Below are 19,959 nucleotides of genomic sequence, written 5' to 3'. Positions count from 1 at the left end.
CACCCCTGAGCAAAGATCTCTTCATTCTGGCATTCAGGAGTCCCCATGCATCATCTCTGCTTTTCTACCCCCACTCACCATAATTGATTCTTTCCTCTTCACCAAGTTCCATCCACATACATTAAGCTCACAGTCCGTTTTTCCATCTCATCAATGATGGCATTTAAGAATAGCTGAAACATGCAACATAAAGACAATGGGCAAAAATGACTGAAGATGAACCAGGATAATTCAGGGATGGAGGAAAAGAGAGAGAAAGGGAAAGAGAGAGCAAAACTACTTCTAGTTGGTGTTCCTGCAGAGGATCTAGAAGATAATGCAACATAAACCAAGAAGAAGATGCTATGAAAACAGAGAAAGACCAAAACGAAACCTTCAGAAATCCAAAAATTGTCACATTTTAAAAAATCAACAACACACTGTAATATTAAATCAAGCAAATCTCTCAGAGCATAAGACACAGAGAATGAGATAGAAGACATCATTACACCTTGACTAAATAACAAACATTTTCATTTATCTCCAATTTTTAGAATCAACCTGCAGACAAACTGTGAACTACCTTGCACTATCAGTCAGAATGTGTATATTCTCAACCCTGTCGGTGTAAAAGGAAAGTGGTAACTGACCAAAAATGGAATGGGATGAAGGAAAGTGGAGGAAAGTATGGGAACACTGGTGTCTCATCATCACTGTCCGTGATGATGCAACAAGAGATGGTGGTTTACTGTCAGGAGTTGAAAAACTGACCTGTCAAGAAACCAAGTGTGATTTTGGATAGAAGTAGGGAAAAAGATATAGACGCCAGTATTATTAAACTAATTCTTTGTATATTGTACTAGAACACTGATAAATAAGAAAAATAAATTAAGAAACAGCCATATGAGCAATTTTATATGAAGAAATGGAGAAAAATACATGAATAGACCAAAGCAAAGACAATGATAAGTAGTTGCCTCTGACAAGTGGGACTGGAGTAAGGAACTTACCAGAAGCCAAGAATTATTGCTTTTCATTCTAAGTGTTTCTATACCTACTTGACATTTTAAACCATTAGCAATAAATACAATATACACATTAATTTTAATGCACTGTTAGAAAACTAAACATCTTCCATCTACCTCAATCTCAAAACATTTAAGAGGCTGCCTCTGACCTTTTGTATTCCTTTGGTGGATGCTCAACATTCCCAGCATTTCAGCATCATGGGGGTCATTTTTCAGCCATGCTTGTTATGATAAGACTATATTTACCTGTGTGATAGTGTGATCTATCTCCAAACTAAAAACTAGTAGTAGACAGAAATGAGCAGCAATAATCTCATCTGACCTGTAGAGTCAGATATGCTCACAAAGGATGTTGATATTTAGCCTTCAAAAATATGCTGAGTTCATTACAAATGAAGTAAACCCTTGATTATTTAGAATTCTTAACCAGAATCGCTACTTTGCTGCATTTTACCCAAGAGGAGAAAGGAAACACACGTGTGTTCACATCTCACTCCAGCCCTGATCTAGTGGAAAAACTAAGTTCCCAAGCATGCCCAGTATAGATTCATATCAATTTCCCTGGACTCACCGAGGTTCAGAAAGGTAATGTGTAGAACTAAGAGGCTTTTTTTTCCTTCTTCTTTGTACCTTTTAATATTTCCCGTTTTTGCAAAATGCAGATATATTACTTTCAGTAGATAAAAAGAAAACAAAAGCTCTCAGGGAGTTGGTGGAGAGCTAGGAATGAAAGCTTGAGAGACCTCAATTATCAAATAAAGAGAAATACATTTCAATACATTTCAATTCCAAATGATGTACTAATGAGCAAGGAAGGGGATGGAGGGTTTCGATTTTTACTTACATGGTGGTACAGCTTCCTAAAAGAAGTTCTGGTCGAGCCCTGTGTCAACCTTCCCCTTCACTGAGCTTGTAAACTGCTAAAATCTCTCTTACCATAATTTTCCTTCTCATTTTCATGCTGTTCTATGTCACTAAATTCATCTTTTAAATTCATTGTGTGTATTGGGTTTATTTGTTTACACATTATAAAGGTAATCCATGCTCCATACAGAAATATTAGAAAATACTGAAAAGCACATTTAATTTTGCAATCTGCTTGGCAACTTACTGTGAACATTCTTACTTCGGTAAATATATTTCTCCCCAAATTGTTTACTTGTCACAAAATATCCCATCTGATGCCTGCCTTATACTTGTCTTAATCTTTTATTGTTGGATATTTCAAGTGTTTCCAGTTTCTGACTATGCTCAATAATGCATTGGTGAATATCTTCATACATACATTTTTGCACACATCTCTGAGACTTACTTCAGATAATATGAAATTACTAGATCAAAGGCCATACTTTTTTCATTTATAAGCATTCTCATTATTATTTTTTATAGTACACATCTAGTCCAGTTCATTGGAAACAATTTAGGGTATTTTAAGGGTGATTTGAGAACTATTCTTGGCAACACATTCTGCTTTGCACAAACTCAAAAAATCTCCAAAGTTTTATCTTATTGTAGTTATTACTAGGATTTATAAATCAACCTATATGAAGGGAATCTCAGACCAAGAATGATTCTCCAGGATCACATGTCAGCAACAGAAAATGCTGTTACTTATCAAGAACTGAACATGTGCCAGGAACTATGCTTAATATATTACATGAATTATATAATCTAATCCTTACAATAACCACTGGAGGCAGGGGCTATTGCAAAAGAAGAAAACAAATTTTTTAGAGGTTAAACAATTTGAAAGACCATATTTTAAAGTCTTCCATAAAATCTATTACTTAAAATCTTTTAATTCATTAAATTCATTTTAATCCACATCTTTCTTTTAATCCACATCATCTCATCCTTTCAGGATATGCCCTTTTCAATACATCATTTTGAGATTGATATGTAGAAAAAAAGACCAGAAGTAATTCATCAAATATACTGGAAGTAAATATACCAAAATGTCTTTATTTGACTCTGAGTAATGAGATTATGGATGATTTTGCTTTTTACCCTTTACAGAATTTCTCAAACTTTCTCTATGATCACATATTACTTCTTTAATTTAAATTTGCCAACATTTATTGGTCAGGTTGTGGAGAAAGGGGAATCCTCTTCCACTGTTGATGGGAATACAAAGTGGTGTTGCTACTATGGAAAATAATACGGAGATTCCTCAAAAAGTTGAAAATAGAGCTAACCTATCACCCAGCAATGGCACTACGGGGTATCTACCCCAAAGATACAAACATTGTAATCCAAAGGGGCACCTGCACCCCAATATTTATAGCAGCAATGTCTGCAATAGCCAAACTATGGAAAGAGCCCAGATGTCCATCAACAGATGAATGGATAAAGAAGATGTGGTACATATATACAATGGAATACTACTCACCCATCCAAAAAAAAAAAAAATGTAATCTTACCATTTGCAAGAATGTGAATGGAACTAAAGGGTATTATGCTAAACAAAATAAGTCAATCAGAGAAAGACAATTATCGTATGATCTCACTCATATGTGGAATTTAAGAAACAAAACAGATGAAATAAGGGAAAGGAGGGGAAAATAAAACAAGATGAAATGAGAGAGGGTGACAAACCATAAGAGACTCTTAATCATAGGAAACAAGCTGAGGGTTGCTGGAGGGGAGGGGGTAGGGGATGAGGTAACTGGGTGATGGAATGAGCACTGGGTATTATTTAAGACTGATGAATCACTGACCTCTACCTCTGAAACTTATAATATAGTATATATTAATTAGTTGAATTTAAATCTAAAAAATAATAAATTTGTCAACATTTAAAATCTAAAACGTCAGCATTCATGTGTATAGTTTATACAGTGTCAACCTGTTTCCATATCCAACTTCTCCTTTTGTCTTAATCTAAACTGCTCATGGACCTTTGAGAGAATTACATTCAGTTCTCTGAAATTGAGAATTTCAATTCTCAGTTGAAGAAATGGAAGGCTCCTCATCCAATGGAGCCAAATCCATAGAACTGGCTCTGTCAGTCAGATTTTCTAACTGAGATATAGAGACTGCCATTAGTAATTGGTAGGTTCTAGAGCTGAAAAGTCCTATAGAAAAGGCATAATGTCAAGTGAAATAAGTCACACAGGGAAAGACAAATATTATATGATGTAACTTGTATATAAAATATATATATTTTTAAAAACCTAATATTTCAAGAACAGATTGGTGGTTGCCAGAAGGGGAATAGGGACAAAATGTGTGAAAGAGCCAAAAAGCATAAGCTTCCAGCTAAAAAATAAATAAATCATGGGGACATAGTGTACACCATAGTGACTAACACTGTATTGCATATATTTGAAAGTTGCTAAGGGAGTAAATCTTAAAAGTTGTCATCACAGGAAAAAAAATCTGTAACTAGGTACAGTGACAGATGCTAGTTGGACTTAGTGTGGTAACATTTCATAATATCTACAAATATTGAATCATTATGCTGTACACCTGAAACTAATATATGTCAGTTATATCTCAATTTTTAAAAAAATCATATAGCACAGGTCCTATAGCATAAGAGCCAGAGTAACTCCTCAGCTCGATGAAGTTTTGGAATACAGGTGAGGTCCATAGCCGATGACCAAGAAAGAATTCTTGAGACATCTTTGGTGCAAAATGGTGGTTTTATTAAATCACGGTACAGGACCCATGGGCATGGAGAGCTGCTGCCCCGGGCCTGTGAAGGGGTGGCTGATTATATACCCAGGAGCTGGGGAAAGTAAGCAAAAGGGAGATTTCAAAAGGATTTTCGGATGCTAAGGAGGACCTAGAAGATACTAGAGGCCTTGCCATTGTCAAGTTAAAGATTGCTTTTCCCTCTAGCAAGGCATTCACACTAAGACAACTGGAAACTTCCTAAAGAATGTCACACATATCCCACTCTGGGTGGGGATCATTTGTGAGATATCAGCTTATGCTTTGTCCTCAGCTTGCCCTCTGTTCTTTTTTTTTTTAATTTTTTTATTGGAGTTCAATTTGCCAACATATAGCATAACACCCAGTACTCATCCCGCCAAGTACCCCTCTCATTGCCCATCACCCAGTCACCCCAACCCTCCGCACACCTCCCCTTCCAGTACCCCTTGTTCATTTCCCAGAGTTAGGTGTCTCTCATGTTTTGTCACCCTCACTGATATTGTCACTCATTTTCTCTCCTTTCCCTTTATTCCCTTTCACTAATTTTTATATTCCCCAAATGAATGAGACCATATAATGTTGTCCTTTTCCAATTGACTTATTTCACTCAGCATAATACCCTCCAGGTCCCTCCATGTCGAAGCAAATAGTGTGTATTTGTCATTTCTAATGGCTGAGTAATATTCCATCAAGCTGACCAAAGCTTTGTACAGGCCTCAGATGTGGGACACAAATACCCAGAAATAGGCCCAGGAAGCCAATTTGCAGGAAGAAATGGAGGTTTGTTGCTGGAAAGGCAGAAACATAAGACTGTATGTTCTCAGAAAGACACACACAGAGGTAACACAATCACTCATTTTTGGATCTTGGTCCTGTCCCCACGAATCCTGGGGCAATTTCTTTTCCATCATGTATGCTATTTATGAGATAACCAGTTGTATTTTTACCAAGAAAAAAAGGAAAAAGAATAATATAAGAATAAAAAATAAATATATATAATAAATATATATAAATAAATATAAATATATATAATGTATAATATATATAAATAAATATATAATATATAATGTATTATATATAATGTATATTATAAATATTTATATTTATATATGATGTATATTATATGTATATATATTATATATACATATATATATAGTAAAATACATATCTACATGAGTTTTTGTTCTTTGGGCCCACAACCTTCTTAGTTGAGCAACATAAGACAATGACTTCATATTAAGTGTGGTGTAAGAACATTGACATTCTAAACCTAAAGTGCAAAAGGGGAGCCCGGGTGCCTCTTTCCAGCCTCAGGCAGGACAAACACTTCTATACAGCAGATTTTACTCAAAATCTGAATCTACCTTCCTTTGAAAATATTCCATAGTTCAAGCATCACTGCCCCCACATTTCTGTGAGGCCTGACTTGGCTGGAGTGGAGCAGCTGCTGATGCTGTTAGACATGAGGTGTCCCTCACGGCTCCCATTGTGCACCAGCACAGACCTTCTAGGGCACCTCTCCTGACCAACGACATTCCTCTCCTCTACCATTTAGGCATCCCCATAGGAGTCAAAGTTCCTGATTCCCTATTCTAAAAGATCTACTCTGAATTTCTCCCTCTCTTGTGCTTGCTTCTGAAGGTCTGATTCCTGGGTTCTTTATAAGAGATTACAGGCAACGCTCACTGCATCTCCTGCACCCTCCTGCACCCTCACCAGAGTGTCCTCTTTTAACTCAAGTTAATGGCTTGTCATTAAAGGATGAGTTGGTGCCTGAGGAACAGACATTTCATCTGCCTCGGCAGTATGTCTGTGGCAAAGGATAAAAGCTAGAAAAATCAAAACTTCCTCATTTCTCCAGAAAACCTTTTTTTTTTTCTAAATTAGAAATATCCATGGGGGAGGGGGGATTTTTCTGCATTCTTTGACACCACATCATTATCCCAGGCCCAAACACAAGCCATGAGGCTGAAGGATGTGATGAAGGATCTGGTCTGAACATTAAAATTATTCATCTCCAATTATGAAATTGCCTGGCTTACAGAATTGATTATTAGATAGTGTTCATTTGGGGGCCCTGAAAAACTGTTTTTGAAGAAGCAAACAGGACATCATGGTATTTCGCACTTTGGATGAAAGCAATGCTCACCGGCTTTGAGCACCTGCTGGCACCTGAGTCTTCTTTGCCCTTCCATGTGCCTTGGAATAACTCGGGGAGAGAAAGGACGACTAAGTGAGGCCACAAAAAAGATCGTCATCTCCAGAGTCTTGAAAATCTGAGGTCCTTGGCATTTGCTAAACCCCAGGGGAAATGTTTTTGATAAAAGTGTATGCTTCTGGAAGACTATTTGTTAAGAAGCAGAAGGTTTTCTTTTACCCTTAATTTTTTGAAAGCTTTTGACTTGAACCATTAGTATCTTTGAGCCTAATCCCTGGCAAGCTGATATATTTGACAGAATAAAGTCTTTTCTCGTGAGACCTAAATGAGCTTTTCCAATTTACCACTTGAGGGCAGGAGATTAAACCTGAAACTGAACAAAAATTCTGAGCTAATGAAGAATGTCCCACCTTTTCTCTACAGGATCAGGCTGGTATGAGGCAGGAGGAAAAGTTATCAACTATGCCACTGCCTCTTGTTTATCAAGATAACATATTTCTCAGCAGAAATATTCCAAATCGTGAATTTCAAACACTGTCTCAAATTAGAAGTCCAGCCAAGCTTTAACTGCAGTCAATATTACCCAAACTTTAACCAAGTTATTTTAATCCTTAATAATAATAATAATAATAATAATAATAAGTAGAATGATAATGAATAGAACTGAATACATAATAATAACATAGAATAGATACATTTACCCAATTCGCCATTCTACAAGTCTCAGCTGGACACAAGGAAACACTGGTGAGCTAATTCAGCGATGAACTGTCATTCTCCAACAAGAATACTGAATGTTAACATACCTGATTGGGGACTAAGATTAAAGGTACATGTAAAAGGTGCTGCACGAGATCTGGAGGGAATTCGACCCTTTCATTCCACGGTAATGTCATTCTACAGCCCCCTTAACATTGTACATTGAATATGAAATGTCTGCTTGTATTCATCACTACAGAGATTCACAAAGAGCTTTAAATTATAAACCCGTTTGAGTAACCACAGGCTTGTTGCTAAGTGTTTGTTTCATTTTTAGTAAATTGAGAAATAAGGGACTCCAGCCGACAGAAAATAATCAGGAGCTACCTGGGATATGACCCTGCGATCTCTGCCAGGTTCTGACTTTAGATATCCAAGAAACCTGTGGGCCTCAGTTCAGGTCTCCACTGAGGTCCAAACACCACCACTCCAACCTCACCTCACAAAGACACATTTCTATCCTCAGGAGGCAGCATTTGTGATAAAATGTTAGGTATACTTTATTAACAGTAATGACTCTGGTGATGAGAAGGCGATTAAGCCAGTTCCTGATTTGCTGGTTTGCTAGAAAATAATCTTACTCGACAATACAAAGTGATATTTTTTAAAAATATACGCACCACTGTTTCCTCCCTAGCTGTACTCCTTATGAAATATCAGATCTCAGAAGGAAATTAAATCATAAAATGCTGTAATGTCTCATTTAACAGATACAGTCAGAGAGTACTAAGTTACAGGTGAATGAATTTTCCAAATAACTTGAAATTTATCCCATGAAATATCAATTCCTTAAAAGGTTACTAGGTAAATATTAAATTACATGTAATACAAATGTGTATAAATTATCATTGTGCAGTATGATATATAAATTATAATATTGTATGAATTAATTATATGAGTCGCCTTTTTGCCTTCTAAAACATAAGGCATTGAATATGTGATAACACAGTTCCCTAATCTGGAACATGTGTGTATATGGTAATCACAGTATCCTAATATCGCCATGCATTTTGATTTGACTTTTTGAAATTTTTCAGTCTCCTTTTCAATTTCAGCTGTTTGGTATCATTTCAGGGTAATAGTCTTTCTCAGCTACCCGAAATCCCTCTTATATTAATTCCTTATTTCTAATTTGCTGTGGACAAATAGACTAGATTTTTAGAAGAGTAAGTGTGTGTGTGTGTGTGTGTGTGTGTGTTTTATGATTGTAAACCAGCCTTTAAAGACTATTCCAAGACCACAGTGCAGAACTTTAAGTTACTGGAAAACTACAGCCACATCTTTGACTTCTCAGAATTCTCTTTCCCTGGTTCTTAGCTAAGCTCCCAGGAGTTGATGTGGCTGGTTAGGTGACATCCTGATAAACAAGGTATTAATGAAGCATGATACTATATAAATTCTTTTCAATTGAAGATTAAGAAAACATTTCAAGTTTCAAGACTGTCTTATTTCCATCCTCAAATTATGCAACCTTGATGTGCAATGTAAATAAAATATTACTGAGTATAAAGCTTAATTTAATGCTTAAAGAGCAAAGTATTAATTTGGGATCACAAATGTTTGGGGAGAGAAATAAAAGGCAGCATATTAACGAACACTCTTCTAATGAATCTTGAAAGAATTATGCTAGTCACACACTTCAAAGTCTCACGTTTACCTTGCTGGCTTGTTCAAGCACGCCTGGGGCCCCAGCTAAGGATTCTGCTTCTAAAGTCAAGGAAGGAGCAATACCTCACTAATGTTTTTAAACTCCCTTAGTTAATGGTGAACAAGTGTTGAAAGCCACAAGGACTAGCCCCTCCAGGTTATTACCCACTGCAGGAATCCTCTCCCTTTTATATTATTACTCCTCCTCCTTCTCTCCTCTTCACTCCCAGCTCTTGTCCTCTTCTTCCTCTATTTCTCTTCTCTCTCCTTGGGCTTAGCAGAGGGGCAGTGCTCTCTTAAACTACTGTGAAGTCTTCTGGTTTTTCTAAGGCACTAATATAACTTCCAGACTTACTTTGCTCACAAGTAATATCTCCCAGGACACCTGGGTGGCTCAGTAGGTTGAGTGTTCAACTCTTGGTTTCAGCTCAGGTCACAACCTTAGGGCCATGGGATCAAGCCCATGGCCAAGCTCAATGCTCAACAGGGAGTCTGCTCACTCGCTCTCTCTCTCTCTCTCTGACTCTCTTGCCCCTGTGCCTCCCCCTACTTGTGCACTAGCACAATCTCTCTCTCAAATAAATAAATCTTAAAAAATAATATCTCCCAACTTCTATGCTTTCCCACTCATATTGCTCTTCATTTATTTCCTCCTGCTTCATGGTATAGTTAATTATTTTTTACTTGCCCATAATCCCACAAATTCTAAATTGACTGAGGACAAAGATTATTTCCTATTCCCCCTGATATCTTCATAATGCCTAGTGAACAGTGGGCATTAACTCTATATACATATACATATAATATATATTTAATTAAATTGATGTTATTTGTACACAAGGAAGGAGAATATACTATATTTATATGTGTTGTTTTCCAAAGCACTTCTATATCTATGTTCTTAATTTATTTTTTTTTCTATGTTCTTAATTTAAACATATAACAAGCCAATGGTTTAAATGAGTCCAAAATGGTCATTTATTATTTAAACTACCTGGCATTCATTTACTTTTATTCTGATACCAGCACTCTGATTTTTCCTGGGGAAGGATTCCTACACTTCTTTTATTCCAAGTGGTACAGGTGGTACTACCTCCAGCCCTGACTCCACAGATGGTCATGTGATAGATGTGTGGCCTAACAGGGCACAATACTCCCCAGACTCTGGTGATTGATTCAGGGATGAGAATGTGGCAAAAAGAAGGAAGGAAGGAAGGAAGGAAGGAAGGAAGGAAGGAACGAACGAACGAACGAACGAACGAACGAACTGAATTCTGGGACTTCTATGAAACTGTTAGGAAAACAAAATAACTCCTTTATTTTGTTTTATTTAAATTCAATTTGCCAACATATAGTACAACACCCAGTGCTAATTACATCCTGTGTTCTCCTTAATGCCCATCACTCAGTTACCCCATCTCTCCACCCACCTCCCCTTCTGCAACACTTTGTTTGTTTCCCAGAGTTAGGAGTCTCTCTAATAATTACTCCCTCTCTAATTTTTCCTCATTTCATTTCTCCCACTTCCTTTATGGCCCCTTTCACTATTTCTTATATTGCACATAAAAATGAAACAATATGATGATTGTCCTTCTCTGATTGACTTATTTCACTCAGCATAATACTCTCTAGTTCCATCCACATTGATGTAAATGGTAGGTGTTCATCCTTTCTGATGGCTGAGTAATATTCCATTGCGTATATAGACCACATCTTCTTTATCCATTCATTTGTCAAAGGACATCATGGCTCCTTCCACAGTTTGGCTTTTATGGACATTGCTGCTATGAACTTCGGGCCACAAGAGTCCCCTCATTTCACTACATCTGTATCTTTGGGGTAAATACCCAGTAGTGCAATTACTGGGTCAGAGGATAGCTCTATTTATAAGTTCTTGAGGAACCTCCATACAGTTTTCCAGAGTGGCTGCACCAGCTTGCACTCCCACCAACAGTGTAAGAGTGTTCCCCTTTCTCCACATCCACAACAACATTTGTTGTTTCCTGTATTGAATAATTCATTTTTAATGAAGCTGTTATGACATTAAGATGTAAATTAACTTAGCATTACAAGGGAAGAACCAACAGGGAGGACACCAGAACTGTAAGAAAAAGGGAGAAAAATGGCACTTAATGACATCATTTGAACTTCTGGATCTAGTCATACCTAAAGCCTACATAGAATATTTTTGGTAAGTGAACCAATAAAAAAGCCTTTTGTACAGCAAAACAATCAACAAAAGGTAATCACAGATTGGAAAAAATTATTTGCAAACTATATGTAATATAAGATAAAGGATTGATACTCAAAATGTTCTAAGAACTATAACTCAACAGCAATCAATCAATAATTAAAATAACTCAATTAAAAAATGGGCAAAGGACCTGAATAGACATTTTTCTAATGAAGACATACAAATGGCTGACAGGTACATGAAAATATGTTCAACATCAACAATCGACATGGAAATGCAAATCAAAATCACAAAGAGATACCACCTCATACCTGTTAAAATGGCTATTATCAAAAAGACAAAAGATAACAAGTGTTGGCAAGAGTGTGGAGAAAAAGAAATCCTTGTACACTATTGGTGGGGATGTAAATTGGTACAATCGTTATGAAAAACAATATGGAGACTCCTCCAAAAGTTAAAAAATGATCCAACAATCCCACTCTGAGTATATACCCAAAGGAAACAAAAACAGGATATCAAAGAGATATCTGCACTCTCATGTTCATCACATCATTATTAACAATAGCTAAGAAATGGAAACAAGCAAAGTGTCCATCTATGAATGAATGAATAAAGAAGATAAACACACACACACACACACACACACACACACGCACACGAATATTATTCAGCCATAAGAAAAGGAGACCTGCCATTTATGACAACATGGATGAATCTGGAATGCATTATGCTAAGTGAAATACACCAGACACAGAAAGACAAATACTATGTAATCTCACTTACATGCAAAATCTAAAAAAGTAGAACTCATAGCAGAATGGTGGTTGACAGGAACCAGGGGGTGGGGGAAAGGGGAATGTTGGTCAAAGGATACAAACTTTCAGGTAGAAGTCAGTTCTGGGAAATCTAATGTACACATGGTGATGACAGTTAATAATACCATACTTCAAATTTGCTAAGTAGATCTCAAGCGTTCTTATCATACATGCAGAAACAAATGATGCCTATGTGAGGTGATTGATGTGTTAATTAACATGACTACTGTAAGCACTTCACAATGCATATGTATCTTAAATCATCACATTGTACCTCTTAAAACGACATCGTAAAATACATAAAGTTTGCACATCGTACAAATACATAAAATTTTTATTTGTCAATAATAGTTCAATAAAGCTAGAGGTGAAAAAAAAAAGCTATTTGAGGAGATTTTTTGCCATTTCAAAAAGGAAAGGTTCTGCTTACCCAAAAATTAATATCACTGAGGGTTAAGGTTTTATATGACCCATCTTTCTCTCATGGAAGTTAAGCTAGGGAAGGTTCTGGGGACCATACTAGCTCTCCCTCTAATGCCATGCTCCCTGTAACATTATTCCTCCTCAACGCAGTATCATAAAACACCAACCTTCCTACAGTAACACTTGGGGAAAGTCAGAAAACAACTTTCAAAACAAGTTAGTCAATGATGGGTTTTTTTAAGTATATTGTTGCTACAAATTTATTTTACACAGTTGAAATAAATTTACCAAATATTGACAGCTTTCACAATTTTACTTATCCACAGTATGGGTGAGTATAATCACCCATTGTTCCCCATACTGTTTTCTTCCTCTCATGGTAACAAATTGGTTTGGTCTTCCCTTTCAGATTCAGGTTGAGTCACTATGTCATGTGACAAGAATAGAAACTACTCAAGCAGAATACATTTGTTAAATGTCATGAACTAGGACAAAGACATAAAACAGATCAAAATCTGTCTATGTGGCCTGACTAAATAATTCAACAGCATATGGTTCTAGAAATTCAGGCAGCTCTCAGTAGTTAGAGTTTAAGATCTCAGCCCTAGGCAGGAAGATGTTCGCTTCAGCTGTCTCAGTAATGCCTACCTATTATCAGCCCAGAATATTGGTCACTGTGTGCTCACCTGGCTTCTTCTATAAAACTGAACTTAAAACAGAACTTAACAAAATGAGAAGAGAGGAAAATAAACCTGGAGGGCTCATGTGAAGTGTTGGGTAGTAGCTGCTGTAGCTGACGGGAATAGGATCTGTCCCTCTACTGGGTAAAAAATCAAGGTCAAGCCACTCAATACACATGTGAAGTTAAAAAGGTCACCGAGCTTCAGGATTCATTTTGTTTTGTTTTCCATTTGTCCATAACACAAACACACACAGAGTCAATCTTCATTATTTGCAGACTTCGTATTTGCAAATTCTTCTACTTGTAAAAATTCATTTGTTGCCCCAGAGTCAGTATCAGTGGTGCTTGGTGAACATGTGCAGATATGCACAGAGTAGACAAAAAAATGTTAGCCACACATGGCCCCAACAGAGATGAACAAGGCGACACCCTGCCCTCTTATTGCAGCTGTCATACTATAAACAAATCCTTTTCATGGTCTATGTAATGCCACCTTTTTCACATTATTGTCTGATGATTTCACTGTTTAAAATGGCCCCCAAGGATAATGCTGAAGTGTCCTCCAGTGTTCCCAAATACAAAAGGCTGACATGTACCTTATGGAGAAATGTGTGTTGTGAGCTTTGTTAAATATGAGTTGTAGTGTGGTTGGCTGTGAATTCACTGTTAATGAATCAAGGATATACATTAAATTGTCACATAAAGCAAGATTATGTATTGATCGGTTAATGATAATGTTGTGTGTCCGGAGCCTCATAGGAATCTAACCCTGTATTTCTCCCAGAATTTTTGGTGACTTCACAAAACATAACTAATACAAATAATGAGACTTGACTATACAAACGATACAATATGTATATATACATATAGATATATATACAGTATGTATATGTGTGTGTGTGTATATATATATATACCTTTATTTGACAAATACCTTTAATTGACATTGTATACAGAGAGACCCTCATTCATATAGCCATTTTTTAGGGAAAGGGCTATATTACCCTTTCTGTATTCAAATTGCTGGTCCAGAGACAGAGCTGTGGTGAGAACATTCAGGGCCTTTTCCATCCAGTTCCAGCAGATAGGGAGGTGATAAATACCTAGTGCAGGACAATCTGGCTGTGGACACAGGAGATGAAAGAGCTGACTTTCATCACTTCATTGCTGTTTCCCTGATGAGTCCCGGTAATGATATTCATGGAGGAACCATGGAAACTGCTTACCTGAGAAACAATAAAACAAGATACAAGTACTAACTACTACCATGCTCCCTCTCCCTGAACCTGGATATAACCTTAGAATCTGCTCACCACAGGTAGCAATTATGGTGGCAATCTTTGTGTCTGCTCCCTAGCTCCCAAGTTTAAGCAAGCCATTGATTTTTCTATTAAAATCTAACAGGTTGTACTCACAGTGACCAGAGTTCTAAGGTCAGCATTATCAGCCACAAACATATGGCATATGTGCCAGGTAAAGCATGATACAGGACAGTTTAAGAAAATACAAAAAAGTTCAAGGTAAGGTTGGCACCTTCAAAAATCTTCTAATGATCAAAGAAAAAAAAGCTTAAGATTCCAATTTCAAGCTTTTGAGGACCTTAATTAATTTGACATTTATATGAACCAATTCAGAGGTCCTATTAAAATCATGTAATGAGCGATGGCAGGTCTAACATCATGGCTCGGGCAGAAAGTATTAGCATATAAGCCTTTTGGAATAGAATGTACTATTTTGCTTTTTGTTCGTTGATTTCTCTTTCAGTGGCAATTATACACCATGCACATAACTTGAGCTCAATCAATATGTCTTGAATTAAATAGAAGATACCTGGTTATTTGTTGATACCATCTTAACTTAAAGCCCTCCTGGCCTTAGACAAAATCAGACAGTTATGGATCTTACTATGTTTTGGATTGTATTCCATAATGGCTTTTTCCAAATTGCTCAGGATGATAAAAGAAAACAGATCTACCTAACACGTGTCCCCCAGACATGGTATGTATGGCAGAAGGGATGCACAAGGAAATAGAAAGAGACAGGCTAAGGGGGAAGAAAGTTGAGATAAGCAGCAAGGCTTTATCGCGTCCTAGCAATGTTGCACCTAGTAGAACAGTGTTAGCAACCAGAATAGCCAGTTAGATATTGTGCACCGAACCTACTCACTTACATTCATTCCTTCTCAAAATCTACTTATGCACTAATAAATCATAAACATGCAAGCCCAGCAGTTCACGAGTTTCACTCATACAAGCTTTAAAACCAGTTCTTGTTCCTCCATCCTTGCTAGGAAGAGAAAAACCAAGGTAACCAGAATCATAAAGAAATTTTCTAATGTCAAAGAAAGTAGAAAACACATTAAAAATGACAAAGATGAAAAGTGACAAAAATATTATGAGAAGGTAACTTACAAAACTATTATGATAGCATCAGCGATAAGACTGAAGATGGCATCCATCAAAGTACAGGGTGCCATGAAAAGAAGAAATATTTAGAGAGGGATGCCTGGGTGGCTCAGCAGTTGAGTGTCTGCCTTCGGCTCAGAGCACGATCCTGGAGTCCCAGGATTGAGTCCCACATTGGGCTCCCTGCATGGAGCCTGCTTCTCCCTCTCCCTCTGCCTGTGTCTGTGCCTTTCCCTCTGTGACTCTCATGAATAAATAAATAAAATCTTAAAAAAAAAAAAAAAAGACTCAGGGGGAGGAATGATTTCAAAAATTCTATACCTAAACAAATTATCAATTAAATGTGATCATAAAGACTTTTTAAATACACAAGTCCTCAAGAAATTTACCTGCTGTGGCCCCCTACTCTAGAAAGTACAGGATAAAATAGGTTATCCACCAGAATGAAGGTATAAACCAGGAAAGACATGGAAATAAGGAAACTCAGATCCCATTAAAAAAGCAAGACAGAATGTGTCTTAGCATAATAAAAGAGTGAAGTCCAGAGTGACTGTTGTGTCCAGGCCCAGTTTGTGTCTAATCCAAACTGGAGCAGAAGCAAAGAAGATTCCCCAGAATTTCCCTCTCCAAAACAAAAAAATAATTAGAACTGACATATTACTTAATATGTTTCAATGTATTAAGAGTTTGGATAGGATAGATAATAATACTGTATTATGTACTTGAAAATTGCTAAGGGGGTGCCTGGGTGGCAGTTAAGCGTGCAAATCTAGATTTTGGCTCAGGTCATGATCTCAGGATCCTGGGATCCACACTCAACAGGGAGCCTGCTTGAGATTCTCTCTCCCTCGGCCCCTCCCCCTGCCACATGCACATGCATGCATGTGTGCACTCTCTCCCTCTTCCTCAAATAAATAAATCTTTTAAAGAAAAAGGAAGTTGTTAAGAGAGTAAATCTTAAATGTTCTTACTGCATCAAAAGAAATGGTGATTATGTGATATGATGAAGGTGTTAGCTGATGCTATGATATAATCATTTTGTAATTTATAAGTGTATTAAAACAATACATTATATACTTTAAAATTATATAATGGTATGTCAATTATATATGTTCAATAAAATTCTGAACAGTTTTTTTTTAAGTTTTTCAAAGTCAAGAAAAAAGAGATCTGGATATGACAGTTTGGGAGTAATATTTTCATCCATAAAATAATGGAGCAGACTAGCAGATCTCTAAATCCTTTCCAACTCAAACAACCTATGATCTCTAACCTATGACCCAAATTCTTTTAAGATGAAAATCTATATTTTAGAGCCAAGGTCAATGATGTATGGTTCACGCACTTACCTGGGAAATGAGCCAAACAATAATATTTAGAAAAACATTTATTTATATCAGGATTTTAAAAGTTGGCAATTTAGCCAAATAAGCTGTGCTTCCTCCAGTCAAACCACAATCCACCTCTCCACTCTCTTTCAGGCCCGGGCTCCTAACCATGGCTCCCAGAGAAGGAGCTGGGAACAGGGGACAAGAAATACCTTGCAAATATTGGCACCTTTCACAGACAGGCCACTGGTCTGCAAACTAAGAGAATTTGAAGATTAAAAAGCCACCTAAGCATAGCACTCACATTAGCCAACTTATCTTTGCAGTTGCTAATGACCAAAAATAAAACCTTATATATATGTGAAGTGTTCTATATACCTAAGAATGAATGAGTATTTCCTATGAAATCTTTCTTTTTCTCTTTGGCCTCCATACATACAATCCTAGGGATCATGCTTGTTCAGTAGAAGTGAATTTCCAACTTACAGGATGAATATAAATACAAGAGACCAAGAAACTTTTCATTTTTTTTCCTGGTTTCTAGTTTCACTGCCCCTCTAGCCATTATCCTTGACTATATCTTCCCATGGCCCCTCTCACTTGATCCTACCTGTCACACTTTCTCCAACCTCCCTATCATCTTTGGTGAGCCTCTGTCCTCAGATATCTTCTCCTTCCAGGATGATTTACACCCCCACACCATCCCTTAAGCTAAACCACCAGGGAAGCATCATCAAGATGTCTTGGGGCAAGGATGATGGCCAAGAAAACACATTGAAAAAAAAAAAAATGAAAAAAAAAAAAAAAGAAAACACATTGAAACCTGCTGAAACCTGCTCAGCTGTTTCAGGAAATCAGGACAAAAGCTGAGAGTCATTTCTGAGCTTCCCCTCTGACTTTATTCAGAATCATCTCCATAACATCACATAAGATCTGAGGGATCAGATAACCCAGGAGTAGAGAGCAGTCAAGAGGTAAATGAATGACCACATGTGACTTGGCCTTGGAAATATTCATCTAAAAGTTTGCAAGAGGTTGCATTCACATTAAGACTGTATATATATATATATGATTTATGTATTTATCTGAGAGAAAGAGAGAGAGAACATGAATGGAGGAGGGGCAAAGGGAGAGGGAGAAGCAGACCCCCACCCCGAGCAGGGAGAGACTTAGGGCTCTATCCCAAAAGCCTGAGATCATGACCTGAGCTGAAGGCAGACCCAGGTGCCCCTAAAGCTATGTGTTTTTAAATCGGGCTGAACTGGGATTCTAAATGTTTGGGGAGGCACCTTCTACCCTGAGTTTTTACAGTTTTTACAGTTTGCAGATTAAGACACAGCTCAATAGCCAGAAAGCGTTCATGCAGATAGCAGAGGGTACAATTTGTTACACTGGAAACACCTAATTCTTCTAGATCCGTATATCTCTGTACACAAAGCTTACATGAAGAAACAGTTAAAGTTCCACACCAAGGATTGCAAATTCACCTGCCTAGAGGAGTCAGAAGGTACCATCAATGACTACCATCAAGGCAGGCACAGGAGAGAGGGCAACTATAGCAAACAATTGGAGCAAGGAGGTCCCATCCGAGGGGCAGCACCTACTTTGCTTCAACCAACTACTATCATGCAACACCATGTGTCTATTGCCACCCTATGTTTCGTTCTTGAACAGTAAAATGTCTTTCAAACACTAGAAAGGAAAAAGAAAAATCTGTAAACTTAAACTACCAAATCTATCACATTATAGGGAGTCATGCAAATTTTTATCTTTGCCTGCCAAGAAGAGGGCAGTATTGGGAAGGTTTACATAGCCCTCCGGGAGACAGCTCCAAATTTCAAATACCTCAAACGTGACCTCTGTCATGCGCTTCACTCTCGTCAACGTCAGCAGGAGTTAAGAATTTATCAGATCAATTATATCAAGATTTTCAAATGATGGCCTTCTTTTTATCTCTCATGGATCAAATATTTATTTCATAATCCTTGGGAAAATATGGGTGCCAGCCTAAACAAAGAATCCTGAATTTTTCTATTTAAGAAAATATTTGTACTAATAAGAGGCCAAAAGAGGCTTTTAGGTAAATTGACAAAAGATCAGTTTTCTGTGTCCGGCATTAAAACTTTTGACAGCAAATTAGGTAAAAGTGTCAGAAGATATTCTTAAAAGTCTGACGGCTCAGGAAGGATTTAGGGATATGAGTGTGCAGCTGAGTATCAGGACGTTACTGGCATTTGTCCTCAGTCAGTGTTTGGCAGACTGTTTCCACAGGATAGGATTGTCCAGTCTCTCCTTCATTTATCTCAAATTCAAAAATTAAACTAGTGTTTTTATTGGGGCACATGGGTTAGAGGAGATCCATGAAGAAAAGAAATGGGTTGGCAAGAGATAAAATTCAAATACCAAGTAACATCTTAAATTGAATTGTTTGAAATAATCTAACAACAAGGTTATGAAAGTCTAAAACATTTTAAGGGTCAAAAGCTCAGAATCCTACAGCATTTCTAATTAGCAAAGTTCAGCTAATAAAAGGAGGAGAAGCTCTCAAGATTAAATCCAGCTGATGCTTCTGACCACTTCCACTTAACCAGTCCTCCTATCTGAGCCATGGGCTCCTTTCCTCTGTAAAACATCTGACTGATTTTACATTGGACAATTACGACTAGTAGGTTATTTTCTAGAATGCCCACACACTCGTTTTATGTTCACTTTGAGGTCTGTTACATTTTTCTCAAGTCAGCGTACACCAGTTTTCCTACTCTTACAATTACATAATTTACATAATTTAATTAAATGTCACACAAACTGATGAAATAAGAGTGGGGAGAGTTTGGAGTTTCTACAAAAACCTAGTTGAATACTTTACAAAGAGTTGACAAAGGCA

The 19,959-nt window shown here is 37.1% G+C and overlaps 1 long non-coding RNA gene across 1 annotated transcript in view; it reads left to right on the top strand.

Moving 5' to 3' along the window:
• The window catches only part of LOC144311802 (uncharacterized), a 53,780-nt gene extending 46,808 nt beyond the window's left edge, over nucleotides 1-6,972 (top strand). Inside the window, exon 3 of the long non-coding RNA XR_013377315.1 lies at nucleotides 6,306-6,972. This is a non-coding gene — a long non-coding RNA (uncharacterized LOC144311802). The remainder of the gene's footprint in view (nucleotides 1-6,305) is intronic.
• The last annotated feature ends 12,987 nt before the right edge of the window (nucleotides 6,973-19,959 follow it).

This window comes from Canis aureus, chromosome 4 (assembly GCF_053574225.1).
Source record: "Canis aureus isolate CA01 chromosome 4, VMU_Caureus_v.1.0, whole genome shotgun sequence".
Lineage (NCBI taxonomy): Eukaryota > Metazoa > Chordata > Mammalia > Carnivora > Canidae > Canis > Canis aureus.
The sequence above is the reverse complement of the archived record's forward strand: the minus strand, read 5'-3'. Positions and strand labels throughout refer to the sequence as shown.